This window comes from Anabrus simplex, chromosome 1, assembly GCF_040414725.1.
Source record: "Anabrus simplex isolate iqAnaSimp1 chromosome 1, ASM4041472v1, whole genome shotgun sequence".
Classification (NCBI taxonomy): domain Eukaryota; kingdom Metazoa; phylum Arthropoda; class Insecta; order Orthoptera; family Tettigoniidae; genus Anabrus; species Anabrus simplex.
The window spans coordinates 1591449980-1591466966 of NC_090265.1; positions in this window are offsets into that span (position 1 = coordinate 1591449980).

Consider the following 16987-nt stretch of genomic DNA (forward strand, 5'->3'; position numbering starts at 1 on the left):
ACCTTTTCCTTGTTTACTCTCTCCACAGCCATGATAAGTGTTTATAAGCGAAGACAACTCGTTAGTTTTAGGTCCGTGATACAGTTTAATTAGTTGACATGTACGGCACTGTCTCACAGAACGTCTTCTAGCTAAACTCACGTGTTCATGATGTAAACTACACGTTTGAAGCTCTGACAAAACAGGATCTTGAGTCCACTCACGAGGCACCTTTTCCCAAATCTTCTTTACAGCATTCGCAGCTACATTAACCAAAAATGCCTTTGGTAATGCATTTAACTCTTCTTCAGTAAAAGTGTTTAGTTTCTTTTTGCATGCATAAAACTTTACGATCGCCTTTTCAACTGCGTTACACTTAGTATCTGTTAGAAATGACATGATGTCTTTACTCTACAAATGTTTCTTTTACACTAAGGTTATTTCGACACTGCACTTTACATATGTTGTTCACTTCCCGGCATGCACTGCGACACAACCAATCAAAGAGCATACCTACATGTTGTAAAGACTGTTTACTTGTTTCTCTGCTATGCTCTTTCGGAAGAGTTTTAAATGATGGGCACCCCAATTCATGCATGTCGATAACTTCACACGATGATGGTAGAAAATCACGCAACCATTCTTTCTTTTCACAACCCTTTAAAAGAACAAGATCTGCTCTTGACAAATGTGCATTCATCATTAAAGGTAGAAAACGATAAGGTATTCCTTTTTCTTCCCACTTCAAACCTAAATTGTTTTCAATCCACTGAGTCTGCTTTTTATTTTCATCTGTTTGCAAACAGTAAGGGAACGGTGGACTAAATACTAAACTAACAAGTTTTGGAGCCCACAACACACTGCAATCTAACACAGCCACCTCTTTAAACACAAATTTGTTTCCATTTACTTTAAAGCCTTGCACATCAACTATTAATGTTTTCGTCATGTTTGCACTCTACACTCTATCACTGTTTCTCGAAGACTAAACCTTTTAGTCAACGAACGGGTTTAAACATGCACAATGACGTCATCACTGCAGCACGTGCTTACTCTAGCTTTCCCGATGCGTGATTAAACTTGTTCGAATTTACCGCCACCACATAGAGTGCAGCAGCGAGGTAAGCGATGTAAGATGGCGGTAGCTAAAGATGTCAGCACGGTGCTCTGTTGATTAAAGATGGCTGCTTGTCAAAAAGATTTTTTCAAATTATCCGCCACCACATAGAGTGCAGCACTGAGGTTTGCGATGCAAGATGGCAGGTGACAGCTCGTCAAAGGTAAGTAGCTAAAGAGGGCAGCACTAAGGTTAGCAATGCAAGATGGTGGATGACAGCTGTGACGTAAAATATTACTCGCAAGATAGCACCACGATGCTCTTTTCATTAAAGATGGCAGCTTGTTAAATAGAATTTTTCAAATTAACCGCCTCAAAGGTAAGTAGCTAAAGAGGGCAGCACTGTTCTCTCTGGATTAAAGATGGCTGCTTGTCGAAAAGAATTTTTCAAATTAACCGCCTCAAAGGTAAGTAGCTAAAGAGGGCAGCACTGTTCCCTCTGGATTAAAGATGGCTGCTGAATTTTTTTCAAATTATCCGCCACCACAAAGAGGGCAGCACGGTGCTCTCTTGATTAAAGATGGTGGATGACAGCTGAAGAGCGAGTAGAATTTGTTTCCAAACAAGAGCACGTGGAATTTACCACCACCACATAGAGTGCAGCACTGTTCTCTCTAGATTAAAGATGGTGGATGACAGAAAAGCGCATAGGTTTGTAAAGCACGTAGAATTTGCCGCCACCACATAGAGTGCAGCACTGTTCTCTCTGGATTAAAGATGGCGGATGACAGCTGTCAGAAAAGCACATGGGTTTGTAAAGCACGTGGAATTTGCCGCCACCACATAGAGTGCAGCACGGTGCTCTATTGATTAAAGATGGCCGATGACAGCTGTCAAGAAAGCACGTGGCTTTGTTTCCCAACAAGAGCACATAGAATTTTTCAAATTGCCGCCACCACATTTCAAAGGTATCTAGCTAAAGAGTACAGCACTGTGCTCTGTTGATTAAAGATGGTGGATGGTAGCTGTCAAAAAAAGCACGTGAGTTTGTTTCCAAACAAGAGCACGTGGAATTTTTCAATTTGCTGCCACCACATAGATGGCAGCACGGTGCTCTCTTGATTAAAGATGGCTGCTGTCACGTGGAATTGTCTGCCACCACAGGTATCTAGCAAAAGAGGGCAGCACGGTGCACAAAGATGGCTGCTGTCAAAAAAGCATTTTTCAAATTATCCGCCACCACATTTCAAAGGTAAGTAGCTAAAGAGGGCAGCACTGTGCTCTCTGGATTAAAGATGGCGGATGACAGCTGTCAAAAAACACGTGGCTTTGTTTATCTCGCGCTAGTGAGGTTAAGTTGGTAGCACTAAGGTTTAGACCCGTCAAGATGGTAGCACAGCCGATGACAGGTGATGAAAGAGGGCAGCACAGTGCTTTGTGGTTTAAAGATGGCGGATGACAGCTGTCAAAAAAGCACGTGGCTGTCAAAAAGCACGTGGCTTTGTTTACCTCGCGCTAGTGAGGTTAAGTTGGTACCACTAAGGTTTAGGTCCGTCAAGATGGCAGTACTGAGGTTAGCGATGCGTTGTTGTCTGTCAAAAAGTACGTGGCTTTGTTTACAAATCTGTCAAAAAGCACGTGGCTGTCAAAAAACACGTGGCTTTGTTTACCTCATGCTAGTTAGGTTAAGTTGGCACTACTGAGGTTTAGGCCCGTCAAGATGGCAGTACTGAGGTTAGCGATTCGTTGTTGTCGATGACAGCTGTCAAAAAGCACGTGGCTTTGTTTACAAATCTGTCAAAAAGCACGTGGCTGTCAAAAAACACGTGGCTTTGTTTATCTCGAGCTAGTTAGGTTAAGTTGGCACTACTGAGGTTTAGGCCCGTCAAGATGGCAGTACTGAGGTTAGCGATGCGTTGTTGTCGATGACAGCTGTCAAAAAGCACGTGGCTTTGTTTACAAATTCAAATTTCCCGCGGGAGGTGGAGGAGACCTCTGGGAGGCCTCTGGCTGAGGTGGAGGTGGAGGAGGCATCTGGGAGGCCTCTGGCTGAGGTGGAGGTGGAGGTGGCCACTGGGAGCCTGAGGTGGAGGTGGCCGCCGAACCATCCAATTATACTACTGCGAGGTCTTGTACAATTGTTGCACTCTGTACCGTAATTCTCTGTTTGTTAGAGTCCTAGGTCGTCCATATCTCGGCTTATTCACATACGATTCCATTCTTTTAAACTAACTACATGCGTGGAAGTCGCATGAGCTTAACCCTCACAAACACGCGCATGGGGTGGAATCCACCCCAGGTCATTTTATTTCCTAGTGAAATGTACAAATAACTTTTCTGTGCTCTCCCCGCTCTTGTACCTTTCTGGCTGGATACCCGCAGAAGGAGTCATTGTTACTTTATCTTAAAATCTCCAATTAATACAGTAATTCATATTTTATAATACAATGATATGTGGGGTGGGAAGCACCCCCACGCGTGTGTCTGCGTCCTAAGATCTGGCGCGTGTGCTTGAGGGTTTAGTCAGCTTGGCAGCAATTTTTCGATAACTGCCCCTCTAATTGTCACAAAGAAACAATTATCTTCAACACCAGTGGTTAGCTCAGGCTGACAGCGTCCCACTGCACCCTTCTGGCAATTGTAAGCTCCAACATATATTCTGTACACGTTTGGTGTGCTAGCAGAAAATTGTTAGCGGGGTCTAATCAGGTACTATACGTATAATGTGACTATATGAAAACTTATTTTGCTGACCAGTATATGAATTGCAAAGGAAAATTTATACGCGCACACAGTAATTATATTTTAATTTATTACGCCAAACATTGTCATAAACACAATGAAAAAGGGACCCGTTAAAAACACAATTATAGAATAAGTATACTTTGAAAGCTATGTCTATGAAATTTATTTTACTTACTGTATGTGCCCACCATACTGTCAGATGCGACAAATAGTTTCTAAATACGAGATATATGTTCATTGACAACGTTCTGAACCCGGAGACGGCTGCAGGTTCGAAATTCTGGACATTAGCAGATATCAATGTTACTGTACTGAACTTACGCTGCGCTACAAAACATTTGTTTGATATGGTGTTATTAAAGTATAAGATGCTACTCGTTGATAAATTTATTCCATATGGTACTCATCGATTGTATTCACCTATCAGCTTTTTGATTATTAATTTTAAGACAGATAACACGAGGCAACGATTCGCGACATTTACAGTGTAAGTGGTGGTTTGTTCCTTCTTATGCTTAAGAACGACAGAATTTTAAAATACAATTGCTTTTCGCATGGAAATTGGGAAAATAAGGATATTTCAAAAGCTGATAAAGGTTATTACCTGCCCCTTAAAAGAAAAATACAGTTAACCTCATTGTGACATCATTGGCGTGTTAGCACTCTCAACGTGTTGGTATTTTTGTGGAATATTTTAATGTTTTGCAAACTTTAACAAAAAATTAAAGCAATAAGTGAATTTTTAATTTAAAGCCTATATGTATGAATATCCTATTTATTTCACCAAAGCTACAGATACCATTTACCTGTTAATCAGCTGCCTCTGCGGATCAGTGGTAGAGTGTCGACCTCCGGATCCTAAGATTTTTTGTTTAGTGGCTTTACGTCTCACTGACACAGACAGGTTTCATGCCGACGATGGGATAGGCAGGGGCTAGGAGAGGAAAAGAAGTGGCCGTGGTCAATTAAGGTACAGCCCCAGCATTTACTGGTGTGAAAATAGGAAACCACGGAAAACCATCTTCAGGGCTGCCGACAGTAGGATTCGAACCCACCATCACCCGGATGCAAGCTCACAGCTGCGCGCTTCTAACCGCAGAACCAACTCGCCCCGTGGATCCCAAGATAGCGGGTTCAAACCCGGCAGAGGTAGTCGGATTTTTGAAGGGCGGAAAAAGTCCATTCGACATTCCATGTAGTACGATGTTGGCATGTAAAAGATCTCTAGTGACACATTTGGTGCTTTAAAAATTAAATAATTGAAGTTTAATGTTAATAATTTCAATACGGAACAATGAAATTTTTATCTTTAAACATTTGGTGCTTATCCGACAAAATTCATTAAATCTCAGCCACAGCCACAGACGCCCAACAGAGTTTCGGTTTACTCGGCTGCCATCTAGTGGGCCTAGAGTAAAACAGAACGTAGAAATTGACGAGCAGACAGCCAGATGGCGTCAAATTGACATGTCTGCACATGGTAGCTGAGGCCATACGATTATTTAATCAAGGTGTTTTCAAAATCAAAATTACGCCCAATTTGAAATAATATTGAAATTTTGAAATTGATAAACCTTGTTCAGATTATTTTTCGATGATTTAACCTCGGCCACTATGGGTCAGGAAAGGGCATACCGTCCTTAGGGCTGCTGATGGGGGCGTTCGAACTTACAGCCCCGCGCCCCACCCCCACGCCGTCAACTCACGTTGTGCTTACAAAATGAATCTCAACTCTAGAGTTTTGGCTTTTTAGCGCAAGGGAAATGACTCATGTGGCCATTAAACTGGTACAGACATCGTACTACGAAGTGTAATGAATGAATGTCACTGAAACTAATAGTGCCTACTAACTCAAACGTGTGTAAATATTATTGAGTGTGCTTCCACTTTGAGGCAGACTGTACGAAACTAAAAGTTAAATATTGTGTTGCATTAACTAACACTGAAACTCACACTTGTGTGACTGCAAATATCATAGTTTGTATGTAGGAAAATTAGCCTCATTTTACATTGGTGTGCAGAACATTTAAAAAGGAGAGATATGGGATGAATTTTAATTTTTCTCGACGTATTGTGCGATGTGATTATTTGCTGCACAAATGTTGTATAAATATGTATACAAATTACATTAGGTTATCGTTGAAATAAATGAATGCGTAAGTTAATTAGCTAATGCATGATTATAACGGGGCAATTCATGTATGTTGCATGAATGAAGAGTGGATTTCTGTTATGTCCGTGACCAGCAGTTTTCAATTGCCCTTCTTTTCGCTGAGCATGCAACTTGGGACAATGCCCAGGTATTCATTACATATTCAGCAGCGTAGAACTGCTTTAAAATCTCTTGTAACACAAAATAGGAAGCCATTCCCAGGAATACATCACTCAGATAATTAGGGAGTTTTGCATGAAATACATGTTATACTAAACTGCGACTTCGCATACGGAAATCTTCCTTAACTTTCAACTGGCATTTTCTGTGGTGTATACTTCCAAATGAATGGCCCTAGAATTCTTAAATAAAGCGGACATAGCTTTTACGTTAGGTAGCGTTCAAACGTTTTGTTCGACACCTAACGACAGATCAGTCTCGTTTATGTTCTTCTGTCCTTTTTTTTTTTTTTTTTTTTAGTTAACTGGAGTCGGGGATATTAAGCCTAGTTTTGAGCCGAATGTTCTTTCTGACGCCAAACCAATGTGAAGGCATTGCTGCATGCGTTTTAGTGGCTAGTAGTGTGCTATATTGTGTGTAGATGAAGATGTGTATTAAGACGATCACAAATAACAAGAAGAATGAACTAAACTTGGCTGAAATCGTCGGCCCGAACGGGAATCGAACCCGGGGTCCTATGAAACGATGTTACTACGCTGACCATTCAGCCAAGGAGTTGGACTGACAACATATCAATAATAACATAGTTGCAACCCAGGCCTATGATAGCCTCATTCGGTACATCCTGGAAAGGGCACGTGAGTCAGACGACAGAGGAACTCCCAGCCGGCATGGAGGACGGTGTGTCTGTTAGTTCACCAGCCCAGTGGCTGGTTGGCTCCTGAAATAGTGCCACCAAAGTATATGCGATGTATAAGTACAAAATCATACAAGTGAACTACAAATATAGACCGCGTAAGAGAGTATTATAAGTAGTCGGGAGATAGTGGATTCGAACCGCACTGTCGGTAGCCCTGAAGATGGTTTTCCATGGTTTCCTATTTTCACACCAGGCAAATGCTGGAGCTGTAACTTAAGGCCACGACGGCCGCTTCATTCCCACTCCTAGCCTATCCCATCTCGCCATAAGACCTATCTGTGTTGGTGCGACAAAAAACAAATAATAATACGTATTATAAGCAGTCGATCACTTAGGGGGTTATCGCATGCAACGGATACGAGATGCGTAACATTCAATTGATAGCATGATTATAAGATTATTTATTTTACGTAATAAATTAACTTATGTTTGTAAAATAGTATCGGAAATAGCTTAAAACATTTTATTTTATTGTTTTTAATATGGAATTTTGAATTTGTAAAATATTTCCTGATGTAGCATGGAACCACCTATTAGTTCCTCTTAAATATTATATTTGATATTTGCAAAATATCAGCTGAAATATCTTGGAACTACTTCATTTAATTTATTTTTATTAAAATAATACTTTCGTTAATAAAATACTAGCTGAAATAACCTGGAATTATTTAATTTTCTTTTAATGTTCAATAAAATTTATTTTTGTATAATATTAATTGAATTAGCGTGTAACCATCTCATTGTATGCATTTCAACCATTAAATTTAAGAGCTATTTTAATGCCTCTAAATTATTTCAGTTAATATCTATATCCAATAAATTTAAAATGAAAACTTACGTTGGGTATGATTGATTGAACGGTATAGATTTCTGGACAAGAACTCCGTAACTCTCCCGATCTAATTCATGAGTGTCTTTTAAAAGTGAAAAGAGAAAACAATAAATTTGCGGCATTGTCTTCTCTGTTACTTCGCTTATGTTTGTTGCTGATTTCAGAGTTATAGCACGCCACTGTATAATTTATATTTGTATCTGAAAACTTCAACCATCAATGTCTCTTTCATGTCTTCGAGGTTAGGTGCTTTCTGTAGAGAAATCGTCAATTATGTAACCAGTTCCCCAGGTCTCGTATGTTTTAGTTATCGTCGATATCTTATAACGCAAAGCTCCGTGTTCTTTTAATTATTATTCAGCTTGGGAAGTTACGTTTAATCAAAGGAACCCTCAACAGCCACCAGATTTAGAACAGAAAACAGAGGTTTATCAACAGCCAGAGAGTGACTTAATTTGAAAGATGTCCCGTCATAATTGACAGATTGAATAAACACCCAGTATCGGACTATTTTACTGAATGTATGCATGTTCAGTCGTCAGCTCTAAGGCTGGTTGGATCCCCAACAGCTCCGTCATCAGCTGTCACAGATTGCCTAATTATCACTGAAAAGGAAATAATTTTAGTAAAAAATTAACGTTTTGTCTGTGGATAAATTATGGTTAGTAGGATCTGTTTCTAGGATTTAGCGAATATTATTTATACAGTTGAAATTATGTATTCATTTATATCAAAAGTAGGTATGTATTGATTATTCCTAGAATGATATCTGAGGATACCGAAGATAAAATTCCACCGCAACATTGTTTTTATTAATATTGAAAATACAACTGTCGTCAGATATCCTGAGCCACCAAAAAAGAAATGTGCGTGAAATACCGTAGTTTATATAATTGTATATATTCTTATATAATAACGTCTGCAATAATTTTAAAAAGTCGTGTTTTCATGCATGTAAAACACAGCGAGTTTTAAATTCAGTCTTCCAAATAACTTCAGTGGATTAGAGACACGTTCCTTTAATATGAAAGTACACGCGTAACAACTTGATGAAAATGAATTGCTTGTGTAAACATTGTAAAAGATCTGGAAAGAACCCTCGAAATACGGACCTTATCTTTCCAGTAATTTTGTAAATTTATGGACTAATAATAATACCTAATATCTTTCGAGAAATAATGGGTAGCTTTCTGTATACAGAACTCTGTTAGTGGTAACCTTGGTGACAATCGAAGCTGACAATCGATACGATAATCATAGCTGAGAGGTTTTAAAGGTGGTGGTGGTGGCCTGGCTGCCTAAGCCCCCTGCTCACATACGTGCACTGCTATCCCTATCCCTCCGGTGCGTAACTACCGCACCGTGCCGCACTGCAGTGGCAAGGGGAAGGGGGAGAGGGGAAGGGAGGCGCACCCTAACACCATGCCACTTTTTAACTATTAATACAGCCGTGGATTAACAAGACCATTGGGAGTGAGACATGCCCTTTCTTAACGACTCGCAACACGCTGGCGAAAAAATGCCAAGTTTTTCTCATCTTTTCTCTTGAGTGCGTGCAGTGGTTTCCTTTTATTTCCTGAATAAAATATTTTAACTCAAGGAGGGTGAAGATGCTGTGGAATGTTCTGAGGCTCTCTGCTAACGGTTATCTTTCCTAGAAGTATTATGACGAGCCCATGGAACACGTTGCTGCAAACGCGGCTTATAATAACTTTTAGACCGCGACTTTTATTAATATTACCTGAATCTGGAGGTACTCTGCGATAAAGGAGAGCACGTTTGGTCTTCACGTTTGTTGTCATTGACCCGTAATACTATAAATAAATTAACCCTCAACAGCCACCAGATAGTAAAGTAAACAGAGGTTTACCAACAGCCAGTGAATTGCGTGAGTTGATAGATATCCCGCCATATTTGAAAGAATTATGAGATTTCCGTATCTGTCGATTGTATATTGTTTCAAATAATTTTTGTGAACGTTTACGTTTTGTCTGTGGATAATTTATGGTCAGCAGGATATTTCTATAATATGATGGGCATAACTACAAATCAAATGTGGAAATGATTTAAGAACAATCGGAAACGAATATTCGTACATAACCTCAGCTATTGCAAACGTAGCTTGACAGTAATGCACTCAAGTAAGTTAGTGGTACATACAGCTATTAGGAACATTGGCTTGCCAGGACGATTGCTGCCCAGGCAGATAGCCCGCAGGTACTGCAGTGTCACGTGGCCAGCATAATGACATCCTTAACGGTATTACTTGTCTGTCCTGAACGGATCCTGTACTTCTCGTATTAGGTCTTCTCATTTTGTCTCACGAGGCTGAGATAATTCCGTTTTCGCCCATAACCTAGAATACAAATCCTGGACGGGAATCGAATCCGGATCGTCTGGATAACAGACAGGCACATTGACTCTGCATCACGGGCTTGAAAAGGCTAAATAAATTAATAAATGTTTTTAATAGCTCCGAAATGATTTTCTTAGAAGGATTTTAAAGGACACTTACTAAAATATTGATATGTATCCGTCCACCAATCTCTCTGTCTGTGCGTTCATATGTCCTTCTGTTCCATCCAACCATCCATTCACCCGTCGTTCATCCTTCTATCCTTTAGTCAGACCGTCTATTCTTCTAGTTATCTGCTCGTACGTCTGTCCGTTTGTCCAACCGCTTACCCGTCTATCTATCGAATGCATTTGTCCATCCGACCACCCGTCATTCAGTCAGTCAGTATATCCGTCCATCTTTCTCACCCTTCTGCCTGTTGTCGGTCCAGTTCCGTTGTTCCGCGTTATGACTCCTAGTACTTACCCTGTACAAGATGTTTCTGTCCTCGATCGTCATTACTGCCTGATTCAACATTTTACTGCCTGTAATAAGCTTGAAAATTGATCAGGATTCCCACGGTATTTAATCATATGAAAGACCTACAATGTATATATTTCAGTTGTATTATTCTTTCATTACTTGGCGCGCACAGGAAATCTTAATCGCATTGTCCCTTCATGGTCTGGTTTCGCATATGACTCCATCTTTCAATACACATATCGCAGCTGTACATACACTGCCTGACAAAAAGAATTGAAGCAACCAGAAGAAATGATCGTGTGTTAATGTAACTTCTCACACGTACACACCATCAGCAGATATGTACATGAATAGAGTTGCAATTCTCTGTGACAGGTAGAACGGCCATAAAAGTGCATTAGTGTTGTTACCGGGGCTGGTAGGATATATAATGGTCGTGAACAGCGTCAGATGTTGAGTGATCACTGTGAAGGTCACAAAGATTCCGTGTACTCGTGTAAGACAGGGTAATCAGCACCTGACAGAGTTTGAATTGAACCTCATTGTGGGTATCCATTTGGCCGGCTGGTCGAATAGTGCAATGTAGAGATTATTGGGGGCATTCGTATGTGACAGTGGCCCGATGCTGACTGCATGGGAACGTGAGGGCAGGCATACTCGTCATTAAGGTTCCGGTCGACCACGACTAACTACTACCAGGGAGGATGGCTGTATTGTGCCCCAAGCACATGAAATCTGAGCCTGCCATCCGAGAATAATTGATGTACTCCCTGCAACGTTCTGTGTCATCCGGCACCATTGGTCGGAGAGTAGCAGCAACCGGACTAGGGAATTACCGTCCCATGCGTTAGCTGCCGTTAACACCAGAACGCAAACGGCTGCGATTGGAGTGGAGCTGTGGACTGCTGATGATTGACGTCTCATTGTGTTCAGCGATGACCCGCAGTTCAGCACCACCCCGGATGACCATCGTCTGCGTGTAGGCCGACGAGCTAGGGAGAGGTGGCATTCTTCCAATGTTTTGGAGAGGCGCTGTGGTGTTATTCCTGGCGTCAAGGTATGAGGAGCCATCGAGTATGACTTCAGATCATGGCTGGTAGTGACTGACGAAACAACGGTACGTCGCGGACATGCTAGGTCCTCACGTGTTAGCTCTCATGCTACAGAATCGTGGTGCCAGTTTTCGATAGGACGATGCTCGCCCACACACGGGACGTGTCTCTGTGAGCTGTCTGCGTGATGCTGAAGTACTCCCGTGGCCAGCAAGATCCCCAGATCTGTCCCCTAGAGAACATGTGTGGGACTAGCTCGGATATCAACTCCGTTCTACTGCCAGTATCCAGGATACTTTTTTTGCTGTTGACTTTACGTCGCACCGACGCAGATAGGTCTTATGGCGACGGTGGGATAGGAAAGGCCTAGGAGTAGGAAGGAAGCTTCTGTGGCCTTAATTAAGGTACATTTGCCTGGTGTGAAAATGGGAAACCACGGAAAACCATATTCAGGGCTGCCGACGGTGGTATTCGAACCCACTATCTCCCGGATGCAAACTCACAGCCGCGCGCCTCTAACCGCACGGCTAACTCGCCCGGTATCCAGGATACCAAAGACCAGTTACAACAGTTGTCGGCCAACTTGCCTCAGGGGAGGACAACGGATTTGTGACACCCTTCCCAACCGAATCAGTGCATGCATCCAGGCCAGACGGGGTGCAATGTCTTACTGATAAGTGGACTCGTATTGCCAAGTACTTTGTAAATTTGACTGGATTTTTCAATCACTGAAATAACATCACATACCCTCTCAACACGCGATGTTTCATTTCATTTCCTTCGCCCTTTCTGAGTGGTTCAATTCTTTTCTGTACAATCAGACTGACTTGATTAAAATACACGTGAGAATGTAAAAAGTTCCCAAACAGTTAAACAAAATACCAGAAAAAATAAGATTAACAAGACTTGTTTAAAAATGTCAGTTTTTCTCACAAATTTTCCTTACGGCCGAGTAAAAGGCTGCGCGATTTGAGTCACGCAGCTGTCAGCTTGCGATCGGGAAGCCCTGAAGATTGTTCTCCGTGGTTTCCCATGTTCATACCAGGTACACGCTGGGACTGTACCTTAAACAAGGTCACGGTTGCTTCCTTTCCGCTCCTAACCATTTCCTGTCCATCGTCGTCATAAAACCTATCTGTGTCGGTGACGTACAACAAATTGTAACTAGAAAATACCGTTACGTTAAAATTGTTATATATTTTCACACTCTCACTGAAACAAATCCATCCCAATCATCTAGGAATAGAGAGCCTGTCTTTTTCCCAGAGAACGCGGGTTCTATTCCCGTCCACTTAAGTGACTTTTAAATGCATCTGAGGCCTGGTCCTCGGTTGAAATACTCTGCGTGAGTGTAATTGAGAAGTTATCTAACAGCAAGATAGCGGCCCTGGTCTAGAAAGCCAAGAATGCCGGTACACAGGATTCGTCTTCCACGCAATGACTACACGTCACGTCGTAACTAACAGGCCGTAGGGCTGAGCAGCGGCCGCTTGGTAGACCAAGGACAATCAGGGCTGCAGCACCATGAGTTTTTCTTTATTTTTACTGAAAACTATGGTTTCTATTCTGACATATTAGGTGCACGTGCTTGTTAATCATGGAGTTCCAATCCATAACATGAAGCAACAATTATGATTAGTGCTGGGCTGAGTGGATTAGACGGTTAAGGCGCTGGCCTTCTGACCCCAACTTGGCAGGTTTGATCCTGGCTCAGTTCGATGGTATTCGAATGTGCTAAAATAGGGGAGCCTCGTGTCGGTAGATTTATTGCAACGTAAAAGAACTCCTGAGAGACAAAATTCCGGCAACTCGGTGTCTCCGAAAACCGCCAAACTTAGTTACTAGGACGTAAAAGAAATAACATTATTATAAACTACAACAAGTTTATCTAACACACAATTTTCCTAATGCCTGTGAAGATACTGAAAGTCTAGCATTTTCAACTGTGTATGTTTTAAATATTCATGGCGCGCGAGCAATACCTCGCATTCCACAATGTTTTTCCTATCCACTATTTTCCTCATTACTTGTCACGCCTGCCAGCCACGCATGGATATTCAGTCCACCAGAACAATTTTCCTTGCGCCCATTTTCCTGTGCCAATATATAAAGAAAAATGAACCTTATTGTACCGTACTGTGGGAATGTATATCGTTGGCTTACTTCTAAAACATCGTATGTCCCAATGCTCTTCCTACCCATTATATTTATTACATTGGTCACGCCTCTCAGCCACACTTTTATATGCAGTCGATCAGAATAATTTTCGTTGTGTTCATTTTCGTGTGCTAATGTGTAAAGGAATATAGACCTCACCATGCTGTATTGTAGGGATGTTGTTTTAAAGCGAATTTACGCACTCCTACAGTATAATGTACTGTATTTAAGGACACAATAGCACAGGAAAGTGAGCACAACAAACGTTGTTCTGATGGACTGCACATCGATGTGTGACGGCTTTTTTTTTTTTTTTTTTTTTTTTTTTTGCTACTTGCTTTACGTCGCACCGACACAGATAGGTCTTATGGCGACGATGGGATGGGAAAGGCCTAGGAGTTGGAAGGAAGCGGCCGTGGCCTCAATTAAGGAACAGCCCTAGCATTTGCCTGGTGTGAAAATGGGAAAACACGGAAAACCATTTTCAGGGCTGCCGACAGTGAGGCTCGAACCCACGATCTCCCGGATGCAAGTTCAGAGCCGCGCGCCTCTACGCGTACGGCCAACTCGCCCGGTAGATGTGTGACGGGGAGTCGTGACCAGTCTTAAGGAGGTTAATAGATCGGAAGAACAGTGTGGTATACGAGATATTGCTCGCGCAACGTCGATATGTTAACTGTAAATTAAGCTGTCTCAGAAAATTATGAAAAATGCATTCAAGTGTTGATACTATATTTTATTAAGCAGTAATATTTTCCTATGCCTTTGCTGGCGGGACCTAGTGTTTACAGTGCACTATGTCTTCTGGTATGGGCTAGAGCAATCTTGTTACTTTCATTGATCTGTCTCAGCTTTATCCTTGGCTTTGACAAAATGAAAGTGACTGAGGTATGAGTGATGCTAGTAATGCCATTCCCTATGCAGCCAGTCCCTGCTCTGAATGGTGTGAAAATATTGCTCATAGGGTCAGTTGGTGCATGCATTTCAGTGGGCTTGGCAGACTGATATGTAATAGCAACTTCTGGCCTGGTGAGGAAAGCAACGGGAAACTACCTCACTCCTCATTTCCCTAGTATGCCTCTTCAGTGATGCCTAGGCCATCTATGACAGCTGATGGCAGAGCTGTTGAGGATCCAACCAGCCTTCGGGCTGAGGACTAAACATACATACATATTTTCCTAGAGAAACTCTCTCGATGAATCCCGACTGAAGAACACCACTACTGTATGATATAACATGTTATTTCTCTCTGGTTGACCATCGCCAATCTAACATTTCAAGTAGGACAAGATCACAGCGTAGCCTACATAATGAACACATGGTAAATGTTTTTATTAGACGTCAAGCTGCTAATTTTCTTGACGACTAAGGACAAAAGTTAAAATGCGCGAAGTGCCCGTTGAATTACTTAAGTGCCTTGCTACGTACATCTGGAAGTGAAATTAGGCTCGTATTCAGGGCATGTCGTAAAGTTTGAAACACACGAGCGAACTCGACAGCTTTATTAACTTTGTCACCTGCTTGTCGACTCGCATGAACTCTTCACTGCTTTAACTCATAACACTGAGTCAACTTCGGTACATCGTATTTCTAACCACGTTTAGGTGGCCTATATACTTCATTACCTCTAGGAAGGAAATTATTTTAAGTATTGTTTTGTGATTAAAATTATAGTGTTATAGTGCCGTTGGCATTTTGTAATCATTACACTGCATTAGCTTAGCTAAGCTTAGGTATTACATAGTTTTCAGAAAAATGAATGTGATCTTCCCTTGAATTTGATATGCATTTTAAGATAAACTGAGGTCTCGGAAGTTTTTTTTCCACAGCAGTCTTTTTACAACGTAGGGAACTCATACAGTAATGCGCAGTTGTCGAATTTAAACACTATGAAGTCCTACACTACTCATTCTGGTTCAAATCCATTATTTTAGGAACAAGACTACTGCGAAATGAATGTACCAAAGAGCAATTGTTTCCAATCGGAGGGACATTATGACTCTTTTCCAAATTAAATACGGACGTATTTCTGAATCTACGTCATGACAAAGGGGCTTCTTGGCTAGGTGATGAGTAGACCGGGGATTTTAGGCTCTAAAAAAATTAGTTTTAGGCGCCTAAAATAGGCTTTTAAAACAAGTAAATAGGCTTTTAAAAGAGAAAACAGGCACTTAAAATATGTTTAAAAAATGTGTGGATAGGCAGGAAATAGAGTTTAAAATATTACAATATACACTTAAACTGTAACGTGATACTTTTTTACTTTAACAAACGTGGTATCCCTATTCTTAACCGAAATAACTGCAAAATTAAGACATAATAAAAAAGACATTTATCAAAAACAATATAAAAAGTAATGTGACAAAAAAAAGTTATGGATTGTATGATATACCATTATCAGTACTGATCTAAAACCTTAATACTAAAATCACTGTACACAATTACAGCACTGTAGGCATCCAATAACGGCATAAACGCGAATGGAGTATGTGTTTATTATTTGTGAGGAACATTCCTACAGTACTTTCATTCGTAGTTTGCTTTACAGTACATAACAATAATCTTCTCCAAATTTTCCACAGTCAGGCTGTGTCTTTTGTCTGTTAAAATCATTTTGAAAGCAGAAAAAGTGCGCTCCACACTCACAGATGTTAGAGGGGCATAGGAAAATTGATCTACATTTTTCAATTCAATTTCACTTGGTAAGTCTACCTTTTCCCCATCCATTACCTGATGTACCCTTTTCAGCACTGAATAACCTGAGTTCTTCTGCAGTACACTAGACCACTTGTCTCTTATTTTGTCCCCTACCTTGCCCCTAGCACTTTGTATGTTATTCTCAGCTTCCTCAATTACAGAAAATTGCTGTTTGAGACTGTTTCCTTTTTCCTCCATTTTTGTAATGGTGACTGGAAGAAATGAAAAAATTGCCTGAATATATGCAATGTCTCTCTGAACACTGAAACAATCATTTAACAGCTCTTTGACAGACGACACACATGCAGAGTTGTCCGTTAAAGGCAAATTGTCTATCACAGTCTTGATTTCCTCAAGATGTTCTGCATGATATAGGGCAGCTTCCATCCAGGAACCCCAACGGGTGATGATTGGCTGTGGTGGAAGTGGAATAGAGGGGAGTTTCTCTCGAAAGATGGCTATTCTTGATGGAGCCTTACAGAACACTTTCTTCATTGTTGAAATGAGAGTATTTACTGCAGGAAACTCGGCCCTAACTGTTTCTGCGAGTCTATGCAAGGCATGGGCCATGCAAGTAACATGAATTAAAGAAGGATAGAAAGTTTTGAGGAGAGGTGC